The 16,859-nt window shown below is 39.7% G+C and overlaps 1 protein-coding gene across 2 annotated transcripts in view; it reads right to left on the bottom strand.

The window, feature by feature from the left end:
- The window catches only part of znf469 (zinc finger protein 469), a 252,509-nt gene that overhangs the window by 187,197 nt on the left and 48,453 nt on the right, over positions 1–16,859 (bottom strand). For both annotated transcript variants that reach the window (XM_004563447.5, XM_076885658.1), the window contains exon 3: positions 1,470–1,510. The gene's annotated coding sequence lies outside the window, so the exon portion shown is untranslated. The remainder of the gene's footprint in view (positions 1–1,469; positions 1,511–16,859) is intronic.

Genomic DNA, 16,859 nt, shown 5'->3' with positions numbered 1-16,859 from the left:
GCTGGAAGTAGATAGCAGAACCGCTTCACCTGGCGGTGGTTCCTGGAGTGTCTGCTGTGATCCCATTAAAAAGCAGACAGGCTCTGGAACCATCTCTTCAAAACAAGAGGACTTCACTTACCAAAATATCCCTGCATTAGAGCCCAAAAAGCAAGCCAAATCCCTACAAACCCCTAGTGAATTTACTTAGGGGGGTAAATGGTTCCCTCTCTAAACTTCTGATAGCTGATTGCTCTGGCAGGGTTCAGGTGGATCTGCTGAGTGGCCTCCAGCCCAGTTTCCCCTCCATTCAAGTTTCCACTCAGACCCAGACTTGTCTCCACACCTCTTTCTCATCTCTCTTGCTCCCCTCCCTCCTGACATCCTTCTCCTCAGGCTCAGTCCAAATGCCAAAAACTTTCATGCCAGATTTAGTGCAACTTCCATATCAGTAGGTGCTTAAGCCTCTGTCTGTTCTGTTGTCTTTTCCTCTTTTCTCCGTTTCTCCTTCTCTACTTCCCATCATTACATTAAACCATGGCTGCGCCTGATATTCTCTGCTAGATGTAACTTGTCTTTGAGAAGATATCACACTGCACACAGTTAAAGTGGAGACCAAACCAAAAACAACTTCTCATTTTGATTAATCCTATTCTGCAGAATCTGACTCATTACAAGACAGAGAGGTCCAGAAGTACCAGCTGCCTGCACCTCACCTCACCTGGCCTGCCTGCACACATGCCCGTTTTCTAGGAAGGCAGAAAGGCCTTATGAACTGCTCTAATACAAAGACATGGGAACTGACAAGCCTCCAGGGCTCACTCACTTTTCTAAACAAGACCCTTTCACTATACACGCTCGCTTAGGCAAGCATGCCTGCCCTGAGTCACACTGTGTATGCATGCTTACAAACAGCCACATATCAAAACACACAAGCCATGAGTAGTAGATTAAACATCAATAATATTCTGGTTAATGTCTTGCTCTGTCTTGCAGAAAACAGGAATAAAGTTTATAGAGCATAACCATAATTAGCTTTGAGGGTGAAGTGGATAGGTGCGGTCAGTGAAGACGTCTGAGACACTGAGGCAAGCTGAAGTCCAGCAGGGCCTGCAATGTGGATCAAAGTGGCAGAAAGTGGGACAGTCTCTGTTTTATTAGCCTGCTGCAGCACGCCCTGCTCTGTTTACAGGCCTGATTCAGCTGCACTAAAACCAGACCACTGACTGCTCACTTATCATTTGTGCACCACACAGACAAGAAAAGCTTATATCCATGCATAAATATACAGTGCTAGCTCTTCAAAGCAAAACATGTGTCATAGCTAACAAAGTGAAGCCCCCTTGCATGTATGTAAGTAAATAATAAGAGCTTGAAATCACAGGTTTGAATGAAAACACTGTGTTAGTGGACAGGAGGAGATTGAAGAAATGATAACGACAGAGGTTGAATATAGAAGTATAAGCCTATATCTGCTTTATTTCATTTACCTGTGTGGTCTTGAGTCTTCAGCAAAGATCAAAACTGCAACCTGGGGAACACAAAAAGAAAATATGTTATGCAGATGTAGACATCGACTACATCTGCAGTAGGTCAACCTCGGGCCATTCACAGAACTCTGCAGTGAGTTCAGCAGCTATAAAGTGCGATTAACCTCATCCATTACTGATACACATGCACAATGAGCTGAGATTTACTGTGAAGAATACTGTGAATACTGGTCTACACACAAGATGGTGGTATCATTTTTTTCCTTTTAATAAGAGTGATAAAGCTTCAGTCCTCCTGGGCTCATTTTCCTGCCCAGATCAAACTATGTCACATCTCTTATCTCAAAAAGAGTTTCATGTGCATGCGGACAAAAGGTGCAAAGTGCATAGAAAGTACTTTGCAACAAAGATTCATATGTTTTTTTCCAAGTGCAATATCAATGTGTAAATTAGGGCTGCCACAAACGATTATTTTGATAGTCGACTAGTCACCGATTATTTATGCGATTAGTCGACTAATCAGATCATCATCCACTGGACGTAAAACTACAGCTTATTGCACCAGCAGCATCTGCTCTTATATAACTATCATTAGCTTACAGCTTTAAGCTTTTAAGGTGCTAACTAAAAATAAAGACAAGATGATAGTTTATTCAATTTTAATGAAATTTGCAGATTGTTTCGGTAAAGTTTAATAAACTCCTTGCTATCTAAAATATAACAGGACACCGGAGTATATTCTCCAGCATCTCACACTTCTGATAATCAGCTGTCTGCTTGACGTTTATTCAGCTGTGTAAAAACTATAACTTTAATCTCAGCCAAACCGATTTACTCAGGAACAAATAAAATACAAAAAAAAAAAGCCAAACAATAACATTTTTAATTTATCTAAGTGACTCATATATATTTAACCTGAGTCGCGAAAGACGGCGGTGGGTTTGAAAACAATTTGCCGGGAGTCCGGTGTTCTCACGGCGCTAGTGACCTAGCCCCCGGCTAGCTATCGAGCTAGTGGGTAACAGACGTCTCCGAAAACGTCGGAGCGCTTTTGAAAATATGTGGTGTCCTGATAAACTGAGCCGATATTTGAGGTTTACACAGCTACATTCTCGCCTGAAAATATGTTAAACGTTTATTTTGTGACCCAGAAAGAATAATAAGAGTAATATTAAAACTAACTAGCTACCGCCATTGTTGGAAACTAAGCTGGGCCGCGCTATGAATTCTGGGACACAGCTGCTTCTTCTTCTTCGGGGTTTAACGGCAGCTGGCATCCTTGTACATGCTGTGCTGCCATCTTCTGTTTCAGTCCGTTATTACACTCTTAAATCCTGCTATTATTCCTGCGTCTTTTGCGATCTTACAAAGCTTCAAACGACACGTCGACTATTAAATCAGTCGTCGACGATTTTGATAGTCGACGTAATCGTGACTAGTCGACAAATCGTGGCAGCCCTAGTGTAAATTATAGAGATTCAGAAGATGTCTGGCAATAAAAGCATCAGCGGGGTAAATCTCTTTTGCCCCTTTGAGCCAATCTACTTTACAGTCAGTAGCCGTAGACACGATGTAAACAAACAAGTAAATCAGCAGCATCGACAATTTCAGACACCTCAGAGCAAGTTTTGACTCCTCCAGTGCAAGAGATTTATGGCCCGTTAGTAAAGTGATGCAGTCAAAAACAATTTTAGCTCTGATTTAGCGATTAATGGCTAACAAAATGTAGTGAACAGAAAAAAAAAACAATGCAAAATTAAAGTAATATTTGATGCGACTGCTTTGCATCATCACTAGTTTCCCTAAGTGCACTTGCACAGTATCGTTAGCAAGTAGGTCATTCCAACCATCCTGGAGAACTTGCTACAGTTCTCCTGTGAATTCAGGCTGTCTCAGTTACTGTTTACTCTTTAATGAATGATTGTGTAATATCGATGTCGGAGATGTCCCTCTGCTCCAGGACTCTTATCTTGGATGATCCTGGGTGTGTGCTACAGACCTAAATGGACTTGAGCAGATTTTTACTATTTGGAAAACAAATGTCAGAAGTGTTATAACCTCACAGTTGTGTTTGACATTACCATGATTCTTAGTTATTAAATTGCCTGAATATATTTCCACCACTGCAATTTGGTTAATCCACTGCAATAGTAAATCTGTCTACAGGCAGACATCTGTATCCAAACACATTGCTGTTTGGTGCAGGCATGCCATGACAATCAAATTGGCTTTCCAGATCACAACGGTACATGTGTTTACCTGCACTTACATATACCCTTAAGAAAAATAAAGTAAATTAGAGCCACAAAACCTGTGAAACCCTTTTATTCCAGATTTACTATGATTCTGAACTTTAAAGCAAGCTGTTAATGAACTTCTGTGCTTGATTTTTGCTTATTCCAGACAAACTTTATACTTTTTACAATTGCATTGGGATATGTGCCACAAACACCTGCACACATTCCACTGATTTACGGCGTTGGGAAATCTGTAGTTAATAGTCAGAGCAGTCAGATGTAGAGAGGCCAAAGAACGGGCACATGCTTAACTGTATGTTTTGAGAAACACACTTTCAATACACTGATCACACGTACATTGTACAGATGCAGCAGAACATGGATGCACACACGTGCCGGACAAACCCTTTGCAATCCTGTTTTGACAGGCAACAGGACTGAGTGTTGGAGATGAGGATGTGTGTGAAAGACTGGGCTTGCTCGCTGTGGATGAAGCTTTGGAACGCACACATGGAACACGTAATTGAATGAGAAATGGTCTCTCGTTGGATCGAGACAGTTTTCTGGCACAGTAATAAAAGCATGAGGTCGGTACAGCCTTTTTGCTGCCTTCATTCTGTTTGCAGCACTTTTATTTGGTTAGCCCCCTTAAGTTCTCCGTCTCTTTCCTCCCGGTGCCAAAGCATGCACAATATCATGAACCTGTGTTGTTCAATACGTTGCAAAAAGTATAAATCAAATCTAATAAAGAATGGAAAAGACTTGTTTCCAGGAGTGAGTGAGACATCGTGATTGGCAGAATGGTTGGCTGTTGCGCTGCTGTTGCTACTCTCCCTCTCCAGTGTCACATTTCTCCTGCCAAAATGGACAAGTGTTGTGCTCCTGGTTTCAGAATTTTATCACAACCATACAGCCACACACAAGCCAGTCTTCTCTGCTTGGCTTCCCAACCCACACCCTGACACCAGTGCTGCCATTCTCACTAACATAAACCACAGGTTGCTAAGAGGAATGAGTCAGTGTCACACTGATGAGAATCCCCATGATATGTGCAGCAGTTGGATGCAAACAAAAATAAATGATAATGAGCATACCACACAAGCATGACACGGGCAAATTGATTTACAATCCATCGCCACAGAGAAATAAACCATATGTGTCAACAAGCTTTTAGCTCTACATGCAACTGGCTGCCACCATCAACAGCACATTTCTCATTTCACTGGCACTCTGGGAAGGTTTTAAAGATCTCTAAAAGGAACCAAAATAATGGCCTATATTATGGTAAAAATAAAGGACACCCTCTGTTAATTCTCATGTCTTCAGGATGTGATTAAAAAATACTGGGGGCAACCAGTGCTACCCCTCAGCCTCCTAGTAGATGCACCTATCATATAAATGTGAAAATCCTATGTAACTTCCTTCTTGAATTCTTCTCAGTCATAAAATTTTCATAAAACTTGACCTCTGACCTTTACCTTGAGGTTAAGGTCACTGAAATTCAAACTCTGAGTTTTTTAATTGATATAGTTATGGTATTAGTTTGAAAATCATAGGCGATATCTTTCTTGACTTATCAAGTTCACAAACTTGGGTATCCACGCCATCTGCCCACTCACCCCCACAGTGGGGTGACCAAAATGTCAAAATCAGCCTTTTATGGCTGAGGGGTAAGAATGATCTAGTCTTAAAATTATGTCAATTAAACCAAAGAGGATCGTTGACAAATACATGACATATTACTGAGCACCATTATATCTTTAACAAAAAGTAGTCCTATTAAAAACTAAGCACACCTCGGTCCCATTAGCTCACAGAATCACCTTTAGATTCTTTTCTTTCAGCAATTCCGTTGCAGATTTGCTGCTGTGATCATTATCCTGTTTCATGACCCAGTTTCAGCCAAGCTTTAGCTGTCAGACAGATGGCCTTACATTGGACTCTAAAATATTTTGGAGTTCATGGTTGCTTGAATATATTCCACTTGTGAATAATCTTTCTCTCTGCATGATGATGGATATCAAATTGTTTGGAAATGACCTTAAAACCTTTCCCAAACAGATGAGGAGAAGACAACTGCTTTTTTATGTTCACTGACGATGTCTTTCCTCCTCAGCATTGAGTTAACAGGCACCTGAATTGCAAAAACATGTGCTTTTAGAGGTGGTCAAATGTGCTGATGATCAGTTAATCAAGTACGCTTGATTATCAGTTTATGTTCTTGATTCCTATGGAAACAGTAAGGATTGACTTTTTCACAGACTGCTTTTGCACTGTGGCTTATTTTTTGTGAAACAAATAATAATTTTCCAATACAATCATCATTTGTGTGGGACTGACATAACATGAAGGAGAAAATTTCCCTCTAACTTACATGGCATGTAAAGTATGATCATGAAATTCCCTAGACAGTTTCAGAGGCGTCATAATGTGAGAAGATTTAAAACACACACCATGTACTAACATTTCGTTTCCGATAAACAGAAACAGCCTCGAAGGGATGAAAATGAGTGGTGAATCATGTGGCCACTGCCAGAAAGTGCATCATCCACATGCTTCTGGTTCCAATTCACACCCCACAGACTCCCATTAAAACTGCCGTGGGATTTTCTGACCAGCCAAGTCATCTGTGCTTCAGTTTTGGTGAGAGAAATTCTAGTATTTTATACTAATAACATAGTTCTACATAGTTAGCAAATGTATAGTATATGTTAACCAAAGTTGCCTTTCATGGCTGATAACTTGGCTGACAACTGTTGCCTTCCAACTGGTTTGGGCAGCTCTGCCTGGTAGTGGAGCCTTCCCAGGACCATGATGAGCCACAACTCTATGCCAGACTGTCTTCACTGAGTGTGGTAATCAGCTCAGTGTGTTTAACTATTTATGCTAATAAATATGCATAATACTTCTTCTTTTCTATCTTTGAAGCTTCTTCTAAACTGGAATCCTATCTGCCTCCAATGAAAGTCTTCCCCAGGATTCCAAGCTGTTCTACACTCTCTGTGAAGCAGAGGTGGGACCAAGTCATTGTTTTGCAAGTCTCAAGTAAGTCTCAAGTCTTTATCCTCAAGTCTCAAGTCAAGTCTCAAGTAATGTCAGGCAAGTCAGAGTCGAGTCTCAAGTCACTGGTGTAAAAGTCCGAGTCAAGTCACAAGTCTGAAACTTTGAATTTCAAGTCCTTTCGAGTCTTTAAAAAAAACAAACGAAAAAATAATGTTGCAGTTATGCTAAATGTAAATATTAGACCATGTAATTTTAAAATCTGTGTTTTTCTCAACACATGACAAAATAGGGAACTTAGAAAATATACACAAATTGTGAAATTGCACCTCTTTAAAATGCAGCTCAATTAAACTTAGCTCCAAGAATAATTTTCACCGACAGTTCTGAGATAAGCTGCATGTTATTCTTGGATGCGGTTGTAGGACCAGCTTTAAAATCGCATGACAAAAATATCATACACATTAAAAAAAACTGTATCACCAACGTAGCCTGGAAAACATTTGCTAGTTAGATGAAGTCAGCTATCTCATCTTAGCATATTTATATGCATATTTATAATCATACGGTTCTTGGAGTGAGTGCATACACTCATGAAGTTTAGTAACTTCCGGTCACTGCAACAAGCCCAGGTACAGTTTACCGCCGGATGGGTGCAGGACCTTGAAATGCACCGTGTAGAACGAAAGACCATCGTACGTATCATAAGTTTACCAGTCTCACAAATCGTCTTCATAAATACACATTCGTTAACCGTTTATTAATATAACCTTTGAGCTCAACGGTAATTAATTAGTAGTGGAACTAATTTCTGGTAGCATCACAGAAATGTAGCAGTGACAGTAATATTGTATGCTGTAATCGTACTGGACAATTAGTGATACAAAAAACCTGTTTTATCCTGTGAATAAAAGTATATGTTTTTGTCAATGTACCATAATAACAGAAGCGAAACGCAATATTGTGTCAGGACAATTCACTATTTATGCACAATAAATAAAGGAGCATAGCGCGACAATTTCTGTTCAGCGCCAGACTTGCTTGTAACCTATATCACTAATTATGTTAAGAAAAATGACGCATTAACTACAACAGCAGACTGACCTTTGTGTAAATGCTTGGAGCAGACTAACCTGTGAGCTGGAGTGTTCTAGGACGTTATATTTGATCTTTGAATGGCTGCAATCCAGTCGCCTCTTTGTTACTTCGGAAACATGGCTCGAACAATTTCTCTTCAACGACGTAATCCGATAACAACCGATCTCTTTACCCGTCGGCTTCCCGTGGCTGTCATGAGACCGGCTATTGCAGTTAATAATACAACAGCTTCTTGACATTTTTGTGTTTCTTTTTATCGCTGTGTGACTGATTTTAATTGAAAGCCTGCGTGCGCTAGTACCGCTTGCCACGAGTTCCCAGAATCCTTTGCGGTTCTACCCGTGAATGACGTCACATTTTCAATCTCTATATAATATGCATGTTAAATTTTGTATTTGAGGTAAAATATCAAGTCTTTTCAAGTAAACCGGTTCAAGTCCAATTCAAGTCCCAAGTCATTGGTGTAAAAGTCCAAGTCAAGTCACAAGTCTTAGAACATTTTTTCAAGTCAAGTCTAAAGTCATAAAATTAATGACTCGAGTCTGACTCGAGTCCAAGTCATGTGACTCGAGTCCACACCTCTGCTGTGAAGGAATATGAGGAAGTTTTTGTCTGCTGTAAAACCCTCCACCAGTCCGATCTCTCCGGGGAAGCCTGCTCAGTCAATTCCCCTCCTGCCATGCAACCTCACAATAGCTCTGGTTTCTACTGACCTCTACGCTCCCAACAAAATAGCTTCTTGAACTGAGCCCAGAAAAATTCTAGTTATTTCCCCAGCCATTGGTGCTTACTTTGAGACTACTGTGGATAGGTTGAAAGGTACACTGTCAGCTGTTGGATTGTGCTTTAGAGTCCAAAACCTTACTCACCAACTTTGGCTCACGACACTCCTACTTGCTTTTATACCTCCCATCTAAATATGGTCACCTCTGGCTCCAAAGACACCAACACTGTGGTGGCCAAAACACTAATGCTGAGGCCTCAAAACAGTCCAAGGTGCTTGTTTGTTTTTGATTCACTGAAGTTTTTGCCACTAAATGCTGAGCTGGTTTCCCTTCACTCTGCTCTACTTTTAAAACCTCAGCACAATCAGTATGTTTACATGAACGTAATGCAGTCTGGTCTTCAGTGATTCATAAGAAAAAGTGATTCCGCTTCTTACTGGAAATAGAGTTGGCACAATGTCAGACTGAAGATGAAAATTGTGGGTGCATATGAGTCAATATCAGGGTAATCACATCACGCAGAAACATTGACTAAGAAGCGCAAAGACAAGTAATATTAATGTTATGTGTACATGGACTATAATATCGTAACTGAAATACACACATGGCATCTTTTTACATCTTGTCATTCAGTTCTCTGTCAAAAGTATGTAATATGCCAACAAAAGCTGCATTAATGTTATTTCAGTCAACATAGATTCACTATCTTGGTTAATGCTAATCTTTACCAGAACGATAATGGCAGAAAATGTTTCAAGTGGGGACTGGGGTTAACAAAAAACAAGAATCAAGGTTACATAAGGTTACATTTTCTGTGATGTCATTTTCCATTACAAACACTGAGAACCACAAACACCAAGGCACATTTCTTCGATTTGGTTGTTGGTGTAGACCAATTTTGCAGTGCTGACATGAGACCCGAACTCACGAGTGTTGAGAAGGTAATAGTAGTTCTTGGTTTCTTGGCTGCGTGCTTCTTTGTAAATTCTAATTCTGGTATTTTCAGACCCTTTTGCAATCTTTATACTCAATCACTGCCTTTCTTCTCTCATTTGTCTGTAGTTATTGCCAGGCTTTTTATAGATCAAATACTGCCTTGGATGGTCAATTGAATGTTTTCACACATCTAGTGGAGCCATGTGCTGTTTATATGGAAGGAGGTTTCCAGTCTATCTCAAATTCCAACTCTTCTGGCGTTGAATGAGTATACCACATTTCTGCATGTGGTGAAAATCTCAGTATCAAGAATCTTTTCAGATGTCTGTGCTCTCTATATGACTACAGAGCAGAAACACAAGAGTTGGTTGATAACTTTTCTAAACAATGAGAGAATTTCTGTCTCTAAGCTGCAGAATGGAGACAAATGCATTTTCACAAAAATTCATATCAACAAGTTAGCAGATCTCACATCATGTTCATTTTCTTATCAACTGTCTTTGCAGCCGCGAGTCACGTGACACGAGCCTTCTGCTACTTAGACATAGCTGCAAACAAAAGATTATTGATGTGTTTCCCAACCTTAGACCACACATGTAGAGAATTAATATTTACAGGGAAGGAAATGATGGCGGTGTTTACCAGCTTTTATGGAGAGAAGCAAATGGTTCTTGCTTAGGATCCAAAGGTAATGAGTGGTAGCTGTCTGTACTTCCAGGGCACAACTGTGACAGTTGGTTTTACTCACAGGTTTATATCAAGACAGTAAGGTGACAGATAGTGGATTTAAACTGAAAATGAAAAGCAGACCATAGTTCACTGAGAAAGTTTTTTAATTAACTCCACATTTTTTTCTGGCACACCCAGATGCTCTTTGCTTTTAATGCTATCCATCTATTCTCTCATGTACACACAAAAGCACACAAACACTGAGTCTTTACACTCAAAGCCCAGAACAAGTGTCATCCTAGCAACAGTTTTAGGACTTTGTGTTACAAAAGTAACAACAAAAGCAGGAGTAATGCCATCAATGTTAACTCAATAAGCTAAGGTTTTACTTAAGGTATTACTGTGTGCGCATAGCCTGAAATATTACCAAGACTTCATAGCTCAGGGCATAAATATTGTCCCTTTTAGATCATTGTCACAAATACCTGTGATGCGTATCAGCCTGAAGGGGAAAAAAGCCAAGGTAACAACCACATGCTCTTTAAGTTAGCTCTAAGTCGGAAAAAAAAATCCAACTGGATAATTCCAGTTCTGCAACTTGCTGCAATAATGACTAAACCAGTATGAATTATTGTTATTCCTGTTTCTAATTAGGTTAGACTCCAGCTTTTTATTGTTATTATTCATCAGATTCTGCAGTTCCACCTGCATTAAAAATACCATTCCAAGACCTAGTGGTGACCCGCAAATGTTTAACACTGCTTCAAGTTCAAGTATTTCTTTAAAGCATAGAAATATAATTGCAAACACATTGAAAAAAAGTTTCTGGTAGATAAGAAAACCTTTATAAAAACTACGTGTTTTGTAGAAAGACCACATTTTAGTTGTTTCACCAAGTAATTCATGTTAATCACGATAAAGAGCTTATTATTCACTCTCAGGCTAAAAGAAGTTTTTTTACAAATGTTATTTTGCCTTTGACATAGCTCATTAAACAATCTCTCTACAGACTACAATCTTGACAGAAGGTTTATGGGAAAATGAGATCAGCATCTGTCTCTGGATGATGATCATGACTGTGGATTTACGCCATGAAGTTCACATAAGGATACTAGCAACAAGTAAGTTTCTGACATGTTTTTAACTGTGTTTTTCCAACAGCATTCTTCTAGATTCAATTATTCGAGCTTCCATCATTCAACTGCAATCCAGATGATAAGTCAAAGACGTGAGTCAGAACAAATTACTAATCTAATCTACAATTAATAAATAGCAGCTTCACTCATAGCTGGACTGGCCATCGGGCATACCGGGCATTTGCCCGGAGGGCCACTGGCGATTTTTGGTTTTTATGGGCCGATCGATTTTTTTTTTTTTTTGGAAGGGTATAAATAATGAAAGGTGTTGGATTGGCCAATTGGTCATGATCGACTCTGGGCTGGACCAATTACAGCCGAGGAGGTCGGATGCACCCTCCCCCCTTGTTTAGCAATCTTATAGACGAACTAAAGAAAATGGAGAAGAAAAAAAAAAACAAGCGCGTCCATGCTCACAGGTGTACACACGGGTGATCACACCCACAAACTACACCCTTTTTGGCTCCTACTTCAAAGCACACTGTGTTCTGTTGATCTTATGTGCTGCACAATAATGTTTAATATTTAGCTTGTCTGACATTAAGACTTGGATGACTCTTAACTTCTTACACCTTAATGAAAGCAAAACTGAAGTCATTGTGTTTGGGCTTCCTAAAGATTCCAACTTCTCTCTTGACTTTTTGGGACCCCTAACCTCCGATTGCACTTCTTCCATTAAGAGTCTTGGAGTTATTTTTGACAATGCTTTTAAACTTGATAAACAAATCAGCTCTGTAGTTAAGGGATCTTTTTATCATTTACGGATTTTAGCCAAAGTCAAGTCTTACCTTTGCAGGAACGATCTAGAAAGAGTGGTCCATGCTTTTATTACTTCACGGCTGGACTACTGTAATTCCCTCTATGCCGGCCTAGATCGTTCCTGTCTACATCGCCTTCAACTGGTGCAGAATGCTGCCGCTCGCCTGTTGACCGGTTCAAAAAAAAGAGACCACATCACTCCGGTTCTCTGCTCTCTCCACTGGCTCCCAGTTGCTTTTAGGATTGATTTTAAAATCTTACTGCTGGCTTTTAAGGTTTTAAATGGCACTGCACCTTCTCACCTGTCAGAACTCCTTAGTACTTATCACCCCAGGAGATCTTTGAGGTCAGCCGATCTGATGCTTTTAGATGTTCCCAGGTATAAATTAAAGACAAAGGGAGAGAGGGCGTTTGCTGTGGCTGCACCCAGACTGTGGAACAGTTTACCTCCTCACGTCAGATTCTCCAAAAGCCTAGAAACTTTTAAAACTGCTCTTAAAACTCACCTCTTTTCATTGGCTTTTAGAAAGGTTTAATTTATTTGTTTATTTATTTTTTATTTGATCAGCGAGGTGTTTTACGAAATTGTGTTCTATTGTATTTTTATCTGTATTTACTGTACAGCACTTTGGTCAGCCTTGGTTGTTTTTAAATGTGCTCTATAAATAAACTTGACTTGACTTGACTAGTATTTACTGTCATATTCCCATATATCATTGTGATGTTGTTTATTATATTACTCTTGTTCTCTTCTGCTTGTTTTCTTTTTTCTTTCTCAGCAGGTGACCCAGGTGATTGATATATGCATTTTTTTTTCTTCTTTTTTTTTTCTGCTCATTCTGTTGGTTTTTGTCTTTTGCCCTTCTCCCCCATCCCTCTTCTCAGCTGTTTCTCTTTCCCTCTTTCTTTCTCCCCTTCTTTCCCCCAGTCAAGTCTGTCCCGTATTCAGTAAGTGAAAATAAAATGAACAATAAAAGGTGAATCAAATAGACCATTACGGCAAGGCTGGGATGGTCAGTTTGGTAAAGTAAATCCGTTGGGCATCTTTCTTTGCCTTTAGACAACAATTCTGATGGCAAAAGAGCCAAACGGGACAGGCAAAAAAAAAAGAAAAAGAAAATGGAGAACAAAAAAAGGAAAGGAGGTGCAGAAAAAATTAGGGCCAAAAAGAAACAAGCGCTTCAGGCAGACGCTGCCAAATGTGTAAAAATAACTGAATTGTTTGGCGGTAGCTATGGCATAGCTTCCACAGATTTAGCAACATCAGCAAGTGGTGGAGGCCAGCAGGGGGATAAGGGAAAGGGGAGGCAAGAGGAGGAGAGACCGAGGCGGCCGCCAGTGTTGTGCCAAAAAGTGATTGCCTGCCAAAAACTGATTTCCAATGTTTCCGTGTATTTTTTTTATGTGTAATATCTTTATGTATGTTGGTAAATAGACTTCGGTGAACAGCGTTTACAAAGGGATTATATATAGAATTAAAAAATTATCTGTTTTTTCAAGTATCTTTACAGCTCTGTGTTATTGTACTTACATTATAACCAATCCGGTCCTTTATCCTCACTTAAAATATTTTTACAGAACTATTGTCATATTTGCTGCCATTTCTGCTGTCCTCTTGGCCAACTTACTCTTACAAAAGACATTTTTAATGTTAATGAGATTTTTTTAACTGCATAAATAAAGGTTATATAAAGTTTTTGGCAAATACCGGAAATCACTTTTTGGCACAACACCGCTCATAGTGGCAGAGCAACTGAACTTCAGGTAAGAAGTTATGACCTGCTGTCTATCTGTGTCAGATATAAACCAAGTTTAGTTGTAGTTTGTTTTCATTATGCTGACTTTTTACAGTCGCTTAGAATAACTGGTACTGCGTACTAGCTAGCATGACAGAGTTTATATACTGCTGGGCGGGTGCTATGAAGTTACTGATAGTAAATTTTATTTTATGCTTAAGGTTAGTTTCTCAAACTCCTCAAAATCTTAACAAATTGTGCCAATCCTTTCGTGTTGCACCAGGCTGATTTATCATCAAAAGTGGAGAAGTCTCTGACAGAGGAGACAAAAGAGCAGCAGAGAGAGATGGAGATGGAGAGATGACTTTATGTCATCCATGAGGGATGCATTTGACAAATGTTTCACATATTATAGCCCAACAAGTTACTTATAGCAATTTTAATACGAGCAATCAGTTTTTGGCAAATACCGGAAATCACTTTTTGGCAGACAATCACTTTTTGGCACAACACCGGCTATTGCAGTTAATAATACAACAGCTTCTTGCCATTTTTTGTGTTCCTTTTTATCGCTGTGTAACTGAGTTCAATTGAAAGCCTGCATGTGCTAGTACCTCTTGCCACAAGTTCCCAGAATCCTTTGCGGTTTTACCCCTGAATGACGTCACATTTTTGGTGGGCCGGTATCTAGTCAAAATGCCCGGGCCGATTTTTTGTCCCAGTCCAGCCCTGGCTTCACTCCTACAGGGTGCAAGGGCTCTGAAATCCAGTTTGATGTTGTACTGTTTATGTTTACAGTGAACGTGCAGGATACGTAAATGTCTTAAATCAAAACCATACTGTAATCCAAACCGACATGCCACTTGAAACCACTAGCCTTGACAGCCTGAGGTCAAGTCACACTTATGCAGGAACAAAAACATCACAGCAGTCAGCTTGGAAACACAAACACCATCAACAGCGACACCACAACCCATCCTATCATATATCCCTCCACTAGCAGAACTAGCACGTCCAGGAACCTACACTAAACCACAGGTCCCATAGGAGCTGGGGGCAGAATAAATGAAAAACCAGACACGTCCAACATTACTGTTTGCCTACATAAGACTGAAGCACACATATGTAAAATCAGTACTACTGGATGTGTTTTGACTAAGTTGTAGACATAAAAGTGTATGAGATCATTCTAATATTTATTCATTATTAAAATAATTAATATTTGATCTCACAAAATGAGTCCTTTTGCAGTCCAAACTGCTAGAGCAAAGCAGCATCATATTCATGTTTGTCAACAGCACTTTCTATCATCACTGATCACTACTTAAACCCAAAGGTGCAAGCACCCATCATCTACCTCTAACACTTTCCAGCCTTCCCTTGGCTACTGGACATAATGACTAACCCCCACCAAGTCAGGACTGTTTGTCAGGCACTAAAAAATGAAAAACAAGCACACTAAAAGTGGAGGTTCATTTTTAGATGCAATTGGTTCTGCCAAGAAGTTAAATTTATTAGAAGGTTTGTCCACAATAACACATTAAAACCCTATGAGAGGGTGCATGTTTTTATTCTGCCTACAGTAGGAGTTTTCAATGGAAAGTGGAGGAGGGGAATAGCTCCGGTAAGAGTCAAAGTACACTGCAAAAGTACTCAAGTGGTTATTTACTGTAGCAAGAGTGTGTGCTGGAATTGGACAGAGTCGTGTTCTGTATCTCCGAGGGAGTTTAAGGCATTCGGTGTAGTGGTCAGGCTGGATCACGAGCCAATCTTAAGAGTGTGCCTCGTGTCTCAAACAATGCTTTTGAGTTACAGCACAGTGTTTGAGGTTAGGACATGTGGTTGAGGATTGGTCCAGAGCACATACTGAACTGAACTGTCTGTAGAGGAAAAAAAAAACACATAGTTGCTTTGAAGACAAGCATTGAATGGGCTTTACCTTGTGTCTTCTGGTGATGATGTGCACTTGTGTGTTTTTACCATGTCTATCATGATTTCCTCTCATGCACACACCAAAGATGTAGACATGCATGTAAAGGTTAACTTCAGAACCTCACCAATCAACTCAAGTTAACTAGCATACGCTTCAGAGAATCCTGACCACCGGAAAAGGATATGTAGGTATAAAATATAGATATGATTGCATGAAATAGTATGGAAAATATAAAAATCAACTAGCGCTGATGTAGCATTTGTTTTACTGTATTTTCCTGGATGATTGTCAGCCTTTTAGGCCATTTGGTGAAAGTTACTAGGGATGTGTAAATTCTCAGCCATATAGATCTCAGTCGTCTTAATCACTTCCGCTGAAGACAAATGGGTTTCTTTAGCAAGTACGATTTTTTTTTCAAGATTATTTGTTTTAACCTCTCTGAGCTGCCTTCAAGTATTTAAGACTTATGAATGTGCTGTTATCATAGAAGAGTGTCAGATAAGAAAAATCACAGCTTTTTAAATGTACTTAAGCGTGAAATATACAACAAGATTGAGCGTTTCAGTTTACTCTTTGGTGCAAACGCCAAAGAAATGTGTTGCAATGTACGAGAGAGTGCTGGACAATAGATAAAGTTAGCACGCATACACTATAGGCTGAAAATGAGAGCAGCGTTGCTGACTAGAGAAATTAACTATTCTAACTATATCTACTACATACTATATAACTATATCAGAGCATAGTATCTGCTGACTGGCTGACTGGTTCATTGCAAGAACCAACATCACTGAGGAACACTGGCAAAAGTTACGGCAGGACTGGAAATGTTGTTGAGTTATACTTGTTATACGACTCCAACAGGATTGGTTACAGGCCACCTACTGAAGAAATTGTGCTTTTTCTTAGTGTCTCATAAATCTAGGAGAAACTGAAACATAAAATATCAATTTTCAGCTTCAGTGGGCAATTTCAGTGATAGATAGGAACTTATTTAGGCCCCACCTGCTATTTGGAAAGGGGGATACTGCAATAGGTTAGCAGAATAACATTCTCCAGCTCTGCTAATTGGCATACTTTCACATGGGCTGGAATGCTATGATAACATCCACCTCTATTCCCTGAGGGAGCCTTGATCCTGTAGGCGTTTACTGGCTCAAGGGA

Source organism: Maylandia zebra, linkage group LG7 (assembly GCF_041146795.1).
Source record: "Maylandia zebra isolate NMK-2024a linkage group LG7, Mzebra_GT3a, whole genome shotgun sequence".
Taxonomy (NCBI): domain Eukaryota; kingdom Metazoa; phylum Chordata; class Actinopteri; order Cichliformes; family Cichlidae; genus Maylandia; species Maylandia zebra.
This window is presented reverse-complemented; position numbering and strand designations above follow the sequence as displayed.